Source organism: Cajanus cajan, chromosome 1 (genome assembly GCF_000230855.2).
Source record: "Cajanus cajan strain Asha chromosome 1, NIPB_CcT2T_4, whole genome shotgun sequence".
NCBI classification, from domain to species: Eukaryota; Viridiplantae; Streptophyta; class Magnoliopsida; order Fabales; family Fabaceae; genus Cajanus; species Cajanus cajan.
Window position 1 is genome coordinate 26,406,011 of NC_138517.1, and position 12,922 is coordinate 26,418,932.

The following is a 12,922-nucleotide window of genomic DNA, read 5'->3' on the forward strand; positions in this document are numbered from 1 at the left end:
GTTCCAAACATGGTCGTTATGGGTTAAATCTCAACTCTAGAATGGGCCGTTCTGGTTTAAGAACGGGCCATTCCAGATGCAAATTTTACACATGATGGATGAGTTCAGAATGGGCTATTCTAGATTTGAAATGGGCCATTCTGGCCACTCCTGACATTTATAAATAGCACGCTCAGGCACTCCCAAAAGCACATTTTTCACTTTTAACTTCTCTTTTTTCTACACACTCTAAAGACCAAAGAGAACTCAGAGGAGGAGACCAGCAAGATCTTACTTTAGTTTCAGCTCCTGCTTATCGAGGAAAGGGGAAGTCAGAGACCTCGCTCTGGGTGTGGCAATGTATGTTGGGTAGTGGGATTGGCCCCCAATCCTATGTTTGTTGTGTGCTCATGTATGAGGGGTTTTTCCCAATTGTATATGTTTCATCCCTGTTTCTCCCTGAATGTGTAATTGATGTAATTATTATGTATGTATAAGTAGTGTTTATGTTTGGATTATAATCGCAAACTTTGGTGTTCCTATGGTTTCCTATGGGAAACCCTAAGAGAATGCATTGGTGATTGTAAGAGGAGATTGTTTGAAGTGCCAATTATATGAGTAAAGTGTATTGTTTTAAATGTTTATTATATGAATTAGAGTGCTCTGTGGGTTCTTGAGAGAACCTTATGAGAAACGGGAAAAATATGAATGTTTTCTATTTTGCTTTCTGATTGTTCTATTGTATTCCTTGTTGCATAGAGTTTTGATTAACATGCATCATTTTCATAAATGTTTTAAGGGTACGATATGGAATACACCGCCAGGTAGTATGGCTTTGGAGATTAGTCATTGGGGATAGCTTGGTTTTGAAGTTCTAGTCTTTTCCATTGTGTGCATGGGATGTATCTTGCGCGGCTTAATTATCCCACCAGACCCAGGTAGTATGTCCTTCTAGTGAGAGTGCCACTACAAGAAAATTGCAAATTAGAGAGGGAAAGATCCTTCGCAAATCCCTCACAAATCCCTCGCTAAAAAATATGGTGAGGGACTAACGAGGGATTTGCGAAGGACTATTCCCTCGCTAAATTCAAGTCGCTAATTGGTGACAGATGCATATCCCTTGCAATTCCGTCGCTACATTCCTTCACTTTTCCCTCGCAACCATCTTCGCTAGTCCGTGACAAATTTGTGCCGCTAATTCATCGCTATCGCCTCGCAAATGTAAAACCCAAATTCCCTCGCTAATTGCATTTAATATTTCCTCGCTAATCCCAAACAAATCCGTCACAAGTATCCCTCGCGATATTGTCGCTAATTTCTTGCAACTCTGTCGCAATATATCAATTGAGGTTCTTCGCAAAATCGCTCGCTAACCCCTCACAAATATGTCCTTCACAAATCCCTCGCTAACCCCTCGCAAATCCCTCGTTAATCACTTGCAAATATGTCCTTCGTAAATCCCTCGCTAACCCCTTGCAAATGTGTCCTTCGCAAATCGCTCGCTAATCCCACGGAAATCCATCAAAGCATATCAATTGAGTTCCCTCGCGCATACCATGCTAATCCCTAGCAAAACCTTCACAACATATCTTTTTGAGTTTCCTCGCGAATCCCTCTCTAATCCCACACAAATCCATCAAAGTATATGGATTGAGTTCCCTCGCGAATACCACGCTAATCCTTCGCGAAACCTTCACAACATATCTTTTGAGTTTCCTCGCGAATCCCTCGCTAATATCTCATTAAACCTTCCCAGTTTATCTATGTATATATACATTATTCTCTCATGAATCCATGTAGATATGCCACTTAATTTGATATTTTAAATAAATCTAAATCAACTACATAATTTTTTTTCAATTCTACATGATTTAAAATAAAAGTTGCATCTAACGATATCTCTTACAAAACCAAATTGTTAAATGTCTTATAAAATCCAACTTGTGCATACTATCTTAAAGAAACCCAAACTAATCAATGTCTTACAAAAAGAAAAGTCAAATAACGAGTCAGCCTAATAGTAATCAACCTAAGTTAGTAAAATCATCCTCTCGTCCTTGATCCTCCCTATATTGGTTGGTTGATGGTGTTGTTGATGGTTGAACTGCCTGAATTATTTGCCTTATCATCTCTGGTAATTGTGTTTGCAGAAAAGAGGCCAATGCATTATTTATAACTGTAGTGACCCGTTCTTCTATCATAGGCGTAAGATTTGTAGAAGAACCTGCAACCTTTGGAGATGAAGCTTGGGTAGAGCTACTAGTTCCAAGATCCAAGCAATGTCCCATGCCATAAACCCTTTTCTTCTTGTTTTCACCTGCAGCTTTTAACCAAAGATCAGAATCAATTACAGGATTAGATGAAGTGTCTTCTCCATATTTTTGTGTCATTGATTCTTCATATGTTTCCTACAAATAATAAACAAAAAAAAAAAGTGAAATAGCAAGAGGTTAAAAATGTACATAATCAATCTTAAAATATAAAATAACATGCAATAAATTTCTTTGCCCTAGTTGAGACAAATTCACCATCATTTTTTTTGTGAACTTTGTTATACACTTCACGATAAGAAACAGGATGATTCTGATGTGCCTCCTGTAAAAAAATTACGATATAAATTTTAAGTAATGAAATTTACCAAAGAAACTCATTAATTTTCAAAACCTTAAACTTTCACAACTTGTTAAAGAATTAAAAAAAACTACACTTATAGAACTGCAAATTAGGATTTAGATAATTCATAAGATTCTAAACTGTCAAAGTAACTCCCATCATTAATCAACATAAAGAATCATATTTTTTATCATTAAAATTACAATCACAATAATAGAACTCAAACTTAAAAGTCCTGAGAAAGAATATCATAATAGCAAGCACTTTCAATCAAAAAAAAAAGTTAACACAGAAATTCAATTAAAGGCTACTACAAAAAAAATTGAGACACATTGCAATGAAAGACACTTTCAATTTAACACAGATAAATAACAACCTCAAGAACATAATAGTGGAAGATTTTTCAAGGTGATGTAGTAAAAAGATATGTCGAATACTTTATAATACTAACTAGATTTGCAAATACACCGTCACTCAAAGCACTTCCATCAGTATTCCCGATACTTTTACAAAAAATAAACAAATCAATAACCAGATGAGATAAAAATAAATACAAAGACAACTGAGTTGGTTTAGTTTTTATAACTTTTAAAACAAATGCAGGTATGCACAATAACAGAATTAAAGCAAACACGTTAGTGTAGTGAGGAAAACTAGTAAAGGCTTTGGCTAAATGCATACCTCAAGTTTAGAATAAATGTGTGATATGGAATCTTTCAGTCTTTTTGTCTGCATTTAATTAATAAGTGAATAGAACATCAGATGTAATAAAATGCAACTAAGAAAAGATTACTAATGAACCACTACAAACATATCTACAATATAATGCATGTATGATCCAATTATCACCAATCGGATATAGAAGAAAAACCCCTGTCAACTCATCCAATGGCTATCGGGCTAATCACCTCAATGTCATTGATAAACTACTAAAGGGAAAAGAAAGGAAGATTCAAGGCCACATTGGACCCAGTACACAATTCATAGTCCTTCAAATCCATCTAGCCATTTGTGAACATCAAAAACTTATTTGACATACACTACTTATATTGTTATTTTTATTATAAAACATCTAGTTAACTACTCAGATCAGCTGCTCCTTACACAGTATCAAAGCCTCTTTCTTTGACCCACAAGCAAAATAATATATGGATTGATGCTTGATAAGTTTACAAGATCTATAGATATTAGTTGAATGGTTACTTGCATCTTAAAACAAAAGGGCTTTTCTTGTCAAAGCTTGTTGGGCACAAGCCTGAAATAGTTCATCAAATGCACATGACATAATATCAAACCCCATATCATCACCCTTTCTCATATCAACCTTAAAAATTCAGTTCAAAGATAACACAACAGTTTATATAAAATCAAGCAAAATTTTGACAAAACTGATTTACTGATTGACCCACCATGCAGGCAAATAGAAACTTGCAATGTAAACCATAACAAAATATTATCATGAAGTGAATATGTTACTAGATAAAGGAGAGACAAAGGAATAGAGTACAATGAAGATCCATGATAAAAACAAATGATATATGATGAGCTCAAGAAACCAATGCAAACAAATCCTTATCCCAGTATTCCACTGGTGCAATATTAGATAGGTCATGCATAGAAATCAAACGTTGAAAGATCTTGTTGAAATCAAGCATTAAAAGATTTGAAAAAACAACTAATTATGGCATCTGATGTGAACTATTTAGGAACACTCCAATTTGGAAAAGCAAAACTTGTATGAACATGAGAAAAAGGAAGAGAATGCAAGCATTTTGCCTAGTAGAGGGGAAGATGAGGAGTTAACTGATTCCTTTAAGGGCAGGCAAAAATACAAGGACGTGGCTGATGCAGCACAAGCAGCTTTTGAGTAAGTAGCATATGCTGCAGCTGCTGCAAGAGCAGCACTGGAACTCTCCCGATTTAAATCACATGATCCTAATGATCATGATAGTCCAAGCCCCTAACCAAGAAAAGTAGAGGATGATGGACATGATAATGTGAGGCCTCCATCGGAAGAAAATGAATTCCTCAGGGAAACAGAAGAAGAATTTGACAAGGATATAGATGACATAAAAATGCCAAAAGACATTATAAGTTGCAATTCAACTGATGAGATTTTGAAGGGGGCTAAAATTGATGTTGATCCTTTGGAAAAGCAAATAGTTTTTGATGAAACTGATGAAGAGACTGATAATGAACATAAAAGAAATCAATCTTCTTCTAAGACTTCTTTAGGGTATGGTGCTTAATATTTAAGAGGAAAATGAAAAAAAAATTGTTTATTTTCTAAACAAAGTAAATTCTGAAGCAGTAATCCACAAAGAGCTTAATCTGTGGCATGTCAAATAAATTCCCATATCTCTGTAGAAATTGAAAGCCATGTCATCTAGAGCATAACACTTCATTTAGTAATGTTTTTAAACACATTGTTGGTATTATTAATGCTTTACTAGCAGAAAAGCAAAAGGCACTTATCAAATCATGCCCATAAAAACAAAGAAGGAACATAGCCAACATATTCTAGATGACTTCAAATTTCAAACACGTAGAAAAATTGTCAAAAACGGATGGTGCAAATCTAAGTGCCATCTACCACTCCCATATGAGTTAATACCAAATATATGTGTTTCCTTACTATACCGTATTATTAGCTCTTAAGAAAACAAAAGGGAATTTATATTAGTCCTAGTATTGAGCAAGTTAAGGGAATTTATCTTACTATCCACAAGTTTATTATAGACGCAGACAACATTTCCTCTCTCTCTTTCTCTTTTTGTTTTCCAATTTTTTTCCTTCAGTAATTCCATGACTACGAACCAATTCAAAATATTCTCGTGCACCAGTAAAGACAGCCCCAGTATTACTACCCTATTCAAAACTTTATTTCTTCAATTAAAAACCTAACCTCAATTCCAAGAAGCGGCTCGGAACTCAAGTAGGAAACATTTTTTGATGGACGTGGAAGCTGGAACCCTAAATTGAACACGCAAGTCAACCGTGCAAAGACGAAGTGAATTGAATTTGAATGAGAATTTGGAAGTTAGTGATTGAGTTGAGTACCTTGGGGGCGGTGGTTTGAGGGAGGTGGTCCGGTTTGGCCTGACCGACGACGGCGAGGAGGAAGGGCGAAGCGGCTGGATGAGCAGTTTGAAGAAGAGAGGGTGAGAGTGGAGGGTTTGAAGAAGAGCAGTTTGAAGCGGTAGGGATTGGGAAGAGAAGCAATTTCACTTAATAAGCAAATATAATTTTTATTTATTTTTAGGAGGGAAACTAAAAAAATAAGGCCCTAACAACTCCTTTTTTTTATTTATTTTATATAAGTATAAAAATTATTAGTCAATATAATTTTTAAACATATTATATTATTAAATACTGTAACGACCCAGCTGGTCACTATACGTGGTACAACACACTGGAAACACCAGACAGATAGAACAAGTATATAAATATAGGATCTAGAATATATCGATATACACAGTTCCAATCTGACTAGAGTTAGAGTGCACAACAAAATACATCATCAACCGCTACACCAAGTAGCTAAATAACAAAAACACAAAACATTCCCATAGAATCAGCTCCAACTGCCAGCTGCAGCCCAATTACCAGCTACCGACCTATCCCTGCTCTGCTCCCATACATAGTATGATCATCGCAATCCAACATCATGGAGACAACAAAAGGGTAAGCTAGTGTAATTAAAAATCAACATACAAATAGATAGATAGCAATAAAATAAATCCATCGTTATAGTTATCAGCACATTTATACAACTTATACCACTTAACAACATTAGCACCGCATTACGGCAATATCAGCATAGCTTATCAGCAACAACAACACCACTTCAAGTGGCTAAGACAGCACCGCAAAGCGGCTACAACAGCACCGGCTTAGCAGCTATAACAGCACCACGTATGTGGCTAATAATAGCACCGACTTAGCGGCTATATCATCACACAACTCAGCACAGCACAGCACAGCACAGCATATCGCAACACAACCATTTAACATGTTTATTGCTTTTCACAATTCAGCCCAATCTTCTCTAGTTTTGTTATACTATAACTTTTGCATATTAAATTCATCGATTTCAACTCAACAGTACACCTCTAATACAGCTAAACATTATATCTCAGCTTTTTCACCTAGTCATCACAGCCTATTCATCAAATATAACTTACTTCAGCACATAACAACGATTTACATTCTCAGCACAATTCAATTAGCCAACAACATATTTGTAAATATCTCCTTGCGCGCCCGGCGCACTCGAGGTCGCGCCCAGCATGGCTCAACCCGAGAGCACCAGGGGACTAGCACGCCCAGCGCAAGAGTACTCGCACCCGGTGAAACTCAATCCGAGAGTACCAGACTCCCACGCGCCTGGCGCAATTCCAATTGCACCCAACGCCTGCCAGGCAGAGACTCTAAGGAGTCTCGTGCGCTCAGCATAGCCAAACACGAGCCCAGCGCGGGGAAGGCAGAGACCTACCAAGGTCTCGTGCCTGACGCAATTTGCATTGCGCCCAGTGCCCTCTTAGCAGAGAATTCCAAGGAGCCTCCGCGCCTAGCGAGCCCAAACGCGCGCCTAGCGCAGCATTAGAGTACCCAAACATGTCACCCTTGATATCGCGCCTGGCGCAGCCCAAGTCACGCCCGGCGCGGGCCAACCAGAGACTCTCATTTGCAAACTCGCCCAGCGCACACAGCATTGCGCCCGGCGGGCTCACCTAAATGAAGTCCCCTGGTGGTCACGCGCCCAGCGCGAAGAACTGCACCAGCTCGAATTCAACAGCAACCATCTCCAAGTTTGAAAATTGTCACAATCCTACAAAATATAACAGAAAACCAGCATGCAATCCAGCCAAAAGTCCCCAACCTCATCAAATATCAATAAAAATACCTCATTTTCAACATGCAAACCCAATTCAAGGATTTCCCCAAAAATTTCCCCAAAGACCCCGAAAAATCGAAAACCCCCATATCAGCCATTTCTAGCAGTTCTCAGCTCAAATATAGCAACATCATACCGCCCAACGAATTCTTAGGACATCATTTTCAGCTAAATAAGACATAGGACTAAATTCCCTTACCTTTGTTCAATGGTATGAGTTTCGGGAAGGAGAAAGATGAAGAAGGAGAAAGTTCCGCCCTCGGCTAGCCCCAAATGGTTTCAAGATTGAGAGAGAGCACCTCTAAGATCACTCACGGCTTCAGTTGAAGGAAGAAAGACCAGCCACAAGGTTCAGGGAATTGCAAGGATGAAGAGAGTGAGAGTGAGTGATAAAAATGAGAGTTAAAGTGAGTGAGGAAAAATAGAGTCGGGGAGGGAAAAGGAAAAAGGTTTCTCACAACCTCCCCAACAACAAAAGTTTTCGTCCCCGAAAACAGACTTACTTGGGAAGAGAAACGGATACCGCTCTCTACACTGTTGCTCCACCTTCCAAGTAGCCTCACTAGTAGCTGCATCCCACAACACCTTCACCAGAGCAATGGACTTTCCTCTCAGCTCTTTCAGTTTATGATTGACCACAACTACCGGCAACTTCTCAAAGGTCAGGTTCTCCTTCAATTGCACATTGTCTAGCTCCACCACATGACTGGGGTCATGAATATACTTTCTCAGCTGGGACACATGAAATACATCGTGTAGGTTTGAAAGAGACTGTGGCAAAGCCAACCGGTAAGCAACCGGACCTACACACTGTATGATCTGATAGGGACCAACAAATCTAGGCGTTAACTTCCTAGCCTTCAGTGCTCTGCCCACACCAGAAGTTAGAGACACCTTCAGAAACACATGCTCCCCCTTAGCAAACTCCAAAGGCTTACGCCTTTTATCCGCATATGATTTCTACCTACTCTAAGTAGTCTTCATCTTCTCCTATATCATCTTCACCTTTTCCGTAGTTTCTAGGATCAGCTCCGGTCCCACAACCACTAACTCACCATCCTGATACCAGCACAGAGGAGTCATACATCTTATGCCATACAGGGCTTCATACGGCGCCATCCCAATACTAGCATGGAAGCTGTTGTTATAAGTAAACTCCACCAGCGGTAGGACTTCCTCCCAGCTACCCAAGTGGTCTAACACATAGGCCCTCAACAGATCCTCCAAGGATTGGATTGTCCTCTCTGACTGACCATCTGTCTGAGGATGATAAATAGAACTCAGCTTCAGCTTTGTGCCTAGGGCTTGATGTAGACTCTGTCAAAATCTAGAAGTGAACCTCAGATCTCGGTCAGAAATGATACTAGAAGGCACCCCCTGCAACCGTACTATCTCCCTCACATACAACTGTGTAAGCTTCTCCAAGGACCACCTGATATTAACAGGCAAGAAATGCGCACACTTGGTCAGTCGATCAACAATCACCCAGATAGCATCACTATTCCTAGCTTACCTAGGCAACCCCACAATGAAATCCATAGTAATGTTATCCCATTTCCACTCGGGAATCTCAACATGTTGCATCAACCCACTCGGTTTCTGATGCTGAACCTTTGCCTTCTAACAGGTCAGACAGGCTGCCACATACTCAGCGATTTCCCTCTTCATACCGGTCCATCAGAAATTCTTCTTGAGGTCTTGGTACATCTTAGTCATACCCGGGTGTATGCTAAGTTTGCTCTTATAACCTTCTTCTAATACAGCTCTCCTCAGCTCAGCGTCCTAAGGTAGGTAAATCCTGCCTCTGAACCTCAAGATCCCATCTTCTCACAGGTCAAAACTAGTAGCTTTCTCGGTATCCAGCAAACCAAGAAGTCTCACCAACTCCGCATACTACAACTACTTGAGTCCAACCTGCCTCAAGAACTCATTAATGGTAACTGCCCCACAACTAATGTGATCCTAAGCTAACTCCACATAGAGATTCAAATCTCTGAATTCCTCAACCAGCTCCAGCTCCTTCATCATCATACTCGATATGTGGATGGATTTCCTACTCAGCGCATCTTCTACCACTTTGGCCTTGCCTGGATGATACATCAACTGAAAGTCATAATCCTTTAGAAACTCCATCTACTGCCTCTATCTCATGTCCAGCTCCTTCTGATCAAACAAGTACTTCAGACTCTTGTGATCATTGAAGACGCTGAACCGAGCACCATACAAGTAATGCCTCCAAGTCTTCAAGGCAAACACCACAGCTGCCAACTCCAAGTAATGAGTGGGATAGTTCCTTTCATGAGTCTTCAGCTGCCTTGAAGCATATGCCACCACTCTCCTATTTTGCATCAACACACACCCCAGAACCTGATGAGAGGCATCACAGTACACATCAAAAGGCTCACTAGAATCCGGCAATACTAACATAGGAGAAGTAGTCAGTCTCCGTTTCAGCTCAATAAAACTCTATTCACAAGCATCAGTCCAAATAAAAGGCTGCTCTTTCCTCGTCAGCTGGGTTAAAGACGCTACTATCTTGGAGAATCCCTCAATGAACCTCCTAAAGTATCCCGCCAAACCCACGAAACTCCTGATATCAGTGACAGTTCTCGGGCGCTCCCACTGCAACACCGACTCCACCTTGGTCAGATCAACAACAATCTCCTCAGCCAAAATCACATGGCCCAAGAACTTTACCTCATCCAACCAGAACTCACATTTTGAAAGCTTAGCATACAGTTGCTTCGCTTTCAAAATCTCCAACACTGTCCTCAAGTGCTCGTGTTCTTCCCGGGTCCTTGAGTAAATCAATATGTCATCAATGAATACCACAACAAATTTATCCAAGAACGGCCGAAAGATCCTATTCATGTAGTCCATGAACACTGCGGGGGCGTTGGTCACACCGAACAACATCACAACATACTCATAGTGACCATACCTAGTCTTGAAAGCAGTCTTTGGTATGTCACCCTCCTTCACCCTGATCTGGTGATAGCCTGACCTCAAGTCAATCTTGGAAAACACCGATGCTCCCCTCAATTGATCCATTAAGTCATCTATCCGGGGAAGTGGATATTTGTTCTTAATGGTCAACTTGTTTAGCTGCCGGTAATCAAAATACAATCGACTACCTCCATCCTTCTTTCTTACAAATAACACCGGAGCACCCCACGGCGAAATGCTTGGTCGCACCAACTGCTTTTCCAACAAGTCCTCCAACTGACCCTTCAGCTCAACCAGCTCAGCAGGAGCCATCCTATAGGGAGCCAACGACACTGGCCCCGCACTTGGAACCAAGTCAATGTTGAACTCCAGCTCCCTAACAGGAGGCAGCCCTGGCACCCCATTAGGAAATACCTCAGCAAAGTCTCTCACCACCTCAATATCAGCTAAGACCCTCTCGGTCTCCACACTCACAGCAACAAGCAGAAGACAGCACTCTGCCCCATCTCTTAGCAAGGACTCAACTTGGCCAGCTGAGATCAACAGTTCATCCTCCTCCTGAAGAAAAATCAACCGCCTATTGGCACAATCTATTAGAATGTGATTGGCAGACAACCAATCCATTCCCAAGATTATGTCAATATCCACCAAAGCTAAACAAATCAGGTTCACCTTGTACTTCTTCTCATTCACCACAATCAGGCAACCCACACACAATTCAGAAGCAATCACTGAAGCAGAAGCGGACGTCGACACAAGCAGTCTCAACCCCAAATCACACACAGGCACACCCAATATAGCAGTACATGCATAAGATATAAAGCAATGCATAGCACCAGAGTCAAAAAGAATCATCACATCCTTACTAGCAGCTTTACCCTTCCCCCTCACAAGGTTAGAAGAAGTCAAAGCCTCAGCACCGGTCAAAGAAAATACCCTACCAGCAGTAGTGGGTCTGTCACCCCTCTGAGTTTCAGCTCTCTGTGCACTACTCCTCTGAGTCTCAGCCCTCTGTACATCACTCCTCTAAGTGCTCCTCTGTGGTCTGCTCCTAGTAGCTCAGTTAGTTGACTCGTGGCCTATCTGATGACATCTGAAATAACGGCTCTCCTTGTGTTGACAGTCCCTGACAAAGTGGGACCTGGCACACCTGTAATATCTCAGAGTGGCACCTCCACTCTGTCTACCTCCACTAGCAGCATTGGAAGATTGTCGAGCAACAGAACCCCCTTGTTGTGACTGGGGCCTGTCATATGGTTTTCTCTGACTCTCACCCTTCTTGGACCCAGATGGCCCCCCAGCAGTCCTCATAGCACGGTTACCACCTTCCAACTGCTCCACCACCTTTGCCTTTTCCACTAAGGTTGGGAACTCAGTGATGGCCATAGGCACCACCACCCTCCTCAACTCATATCTCAACCCATCAGCAAATTTCCTGCATTTCCAAGCCTTAACTATACCTTGCGAATAAAAACGAGCCAAGTGCTCGAATTTAATCGCATACTCAGAAACTGTCATTCCCCCCTAATGCAGTCGCATAAACTCTGCCTCCTTGGCATGCCTCACGCTTTCCGGAAAGTACCTCTCTATAAACACCTTCCGGAAGCACTCCCAGTCAACTGTGACTCCTCTAGCAGCAAGCATCTGATAGGTGCCTCTCCACCAATGCTCAGCCTCTCCCACAAGCATGTACACAACATAAGCTAACCTCCTCTCTGGAGGACATCCCAGGATAGTAAAAATCTTCTCCAGCTCACGGATCCAGCGGTCTGCTACCTCTGGATCTGCAACTCCTGCGAACTGTGGAGGGTTACATTTTTGGAACTCAGCAAGATCTCGGCTCTCTTGTGACCCTGTAGGCCTTGCTGCACCAGCTACAGCTCTCTCAGCCTCTATCCTAGCAAAATAGGCATTTTATTGTTGCATAGCCATAGCCATCATCTTTATGGCACGGGCTATCTGTTCGTTGGTCCTAGCCATCGTCTACAAAAGTAACAGCATCTTTAGTAAATAATAACTAAACCAACAACAATCAACAGCACAACAAACCATCACAGCAATTTTCAGCACAACAGACATCACAGCAAAACAACACAGCACAGTTAACACAGCAAAAAGCCTAAAGGGACCACCCCCAAAGAGTGTCCACTAAACTCGACCTGCTCTGATACCACTAAACTGTAACGACCCAGCTGGTCACTACACGTGGTACAACACACTGAAAACACCAGACAGATAGAACAAGTATATAAATATAGGATCTAGAATATATTAATATACACAGTTCCAATCTGACTAGAGTTAGCGTGCACAACAAAATACATCATCAACTGCTACACCAAGTAGCTAAATAACAAAAACACAAAACATTCCCAGAGAATCAGCTCCAATTGCCAGCTACAGCCCAATTACCAGCTACCGACCTATCCCTGCTCTGCTCCCATACACAGTATGATCGTTGCTGTCCAACATCATGGAGACAACAAA

General features: G+C 41.1%; 1 pseudogene; it reads left to right on the forward strand.

Moving 5' to 3' along the window:
• The first annotated feature begins 4,123 nt into the window (after positions 1-4,123).
• Positions 4,124-4,841, forward strand: LOC145953887 (uncharacterized; annotated as a pseudogene).
• The last annotated feature ends 8,081 nt before the right edge of the window (positions 4,842-12,922 follow it).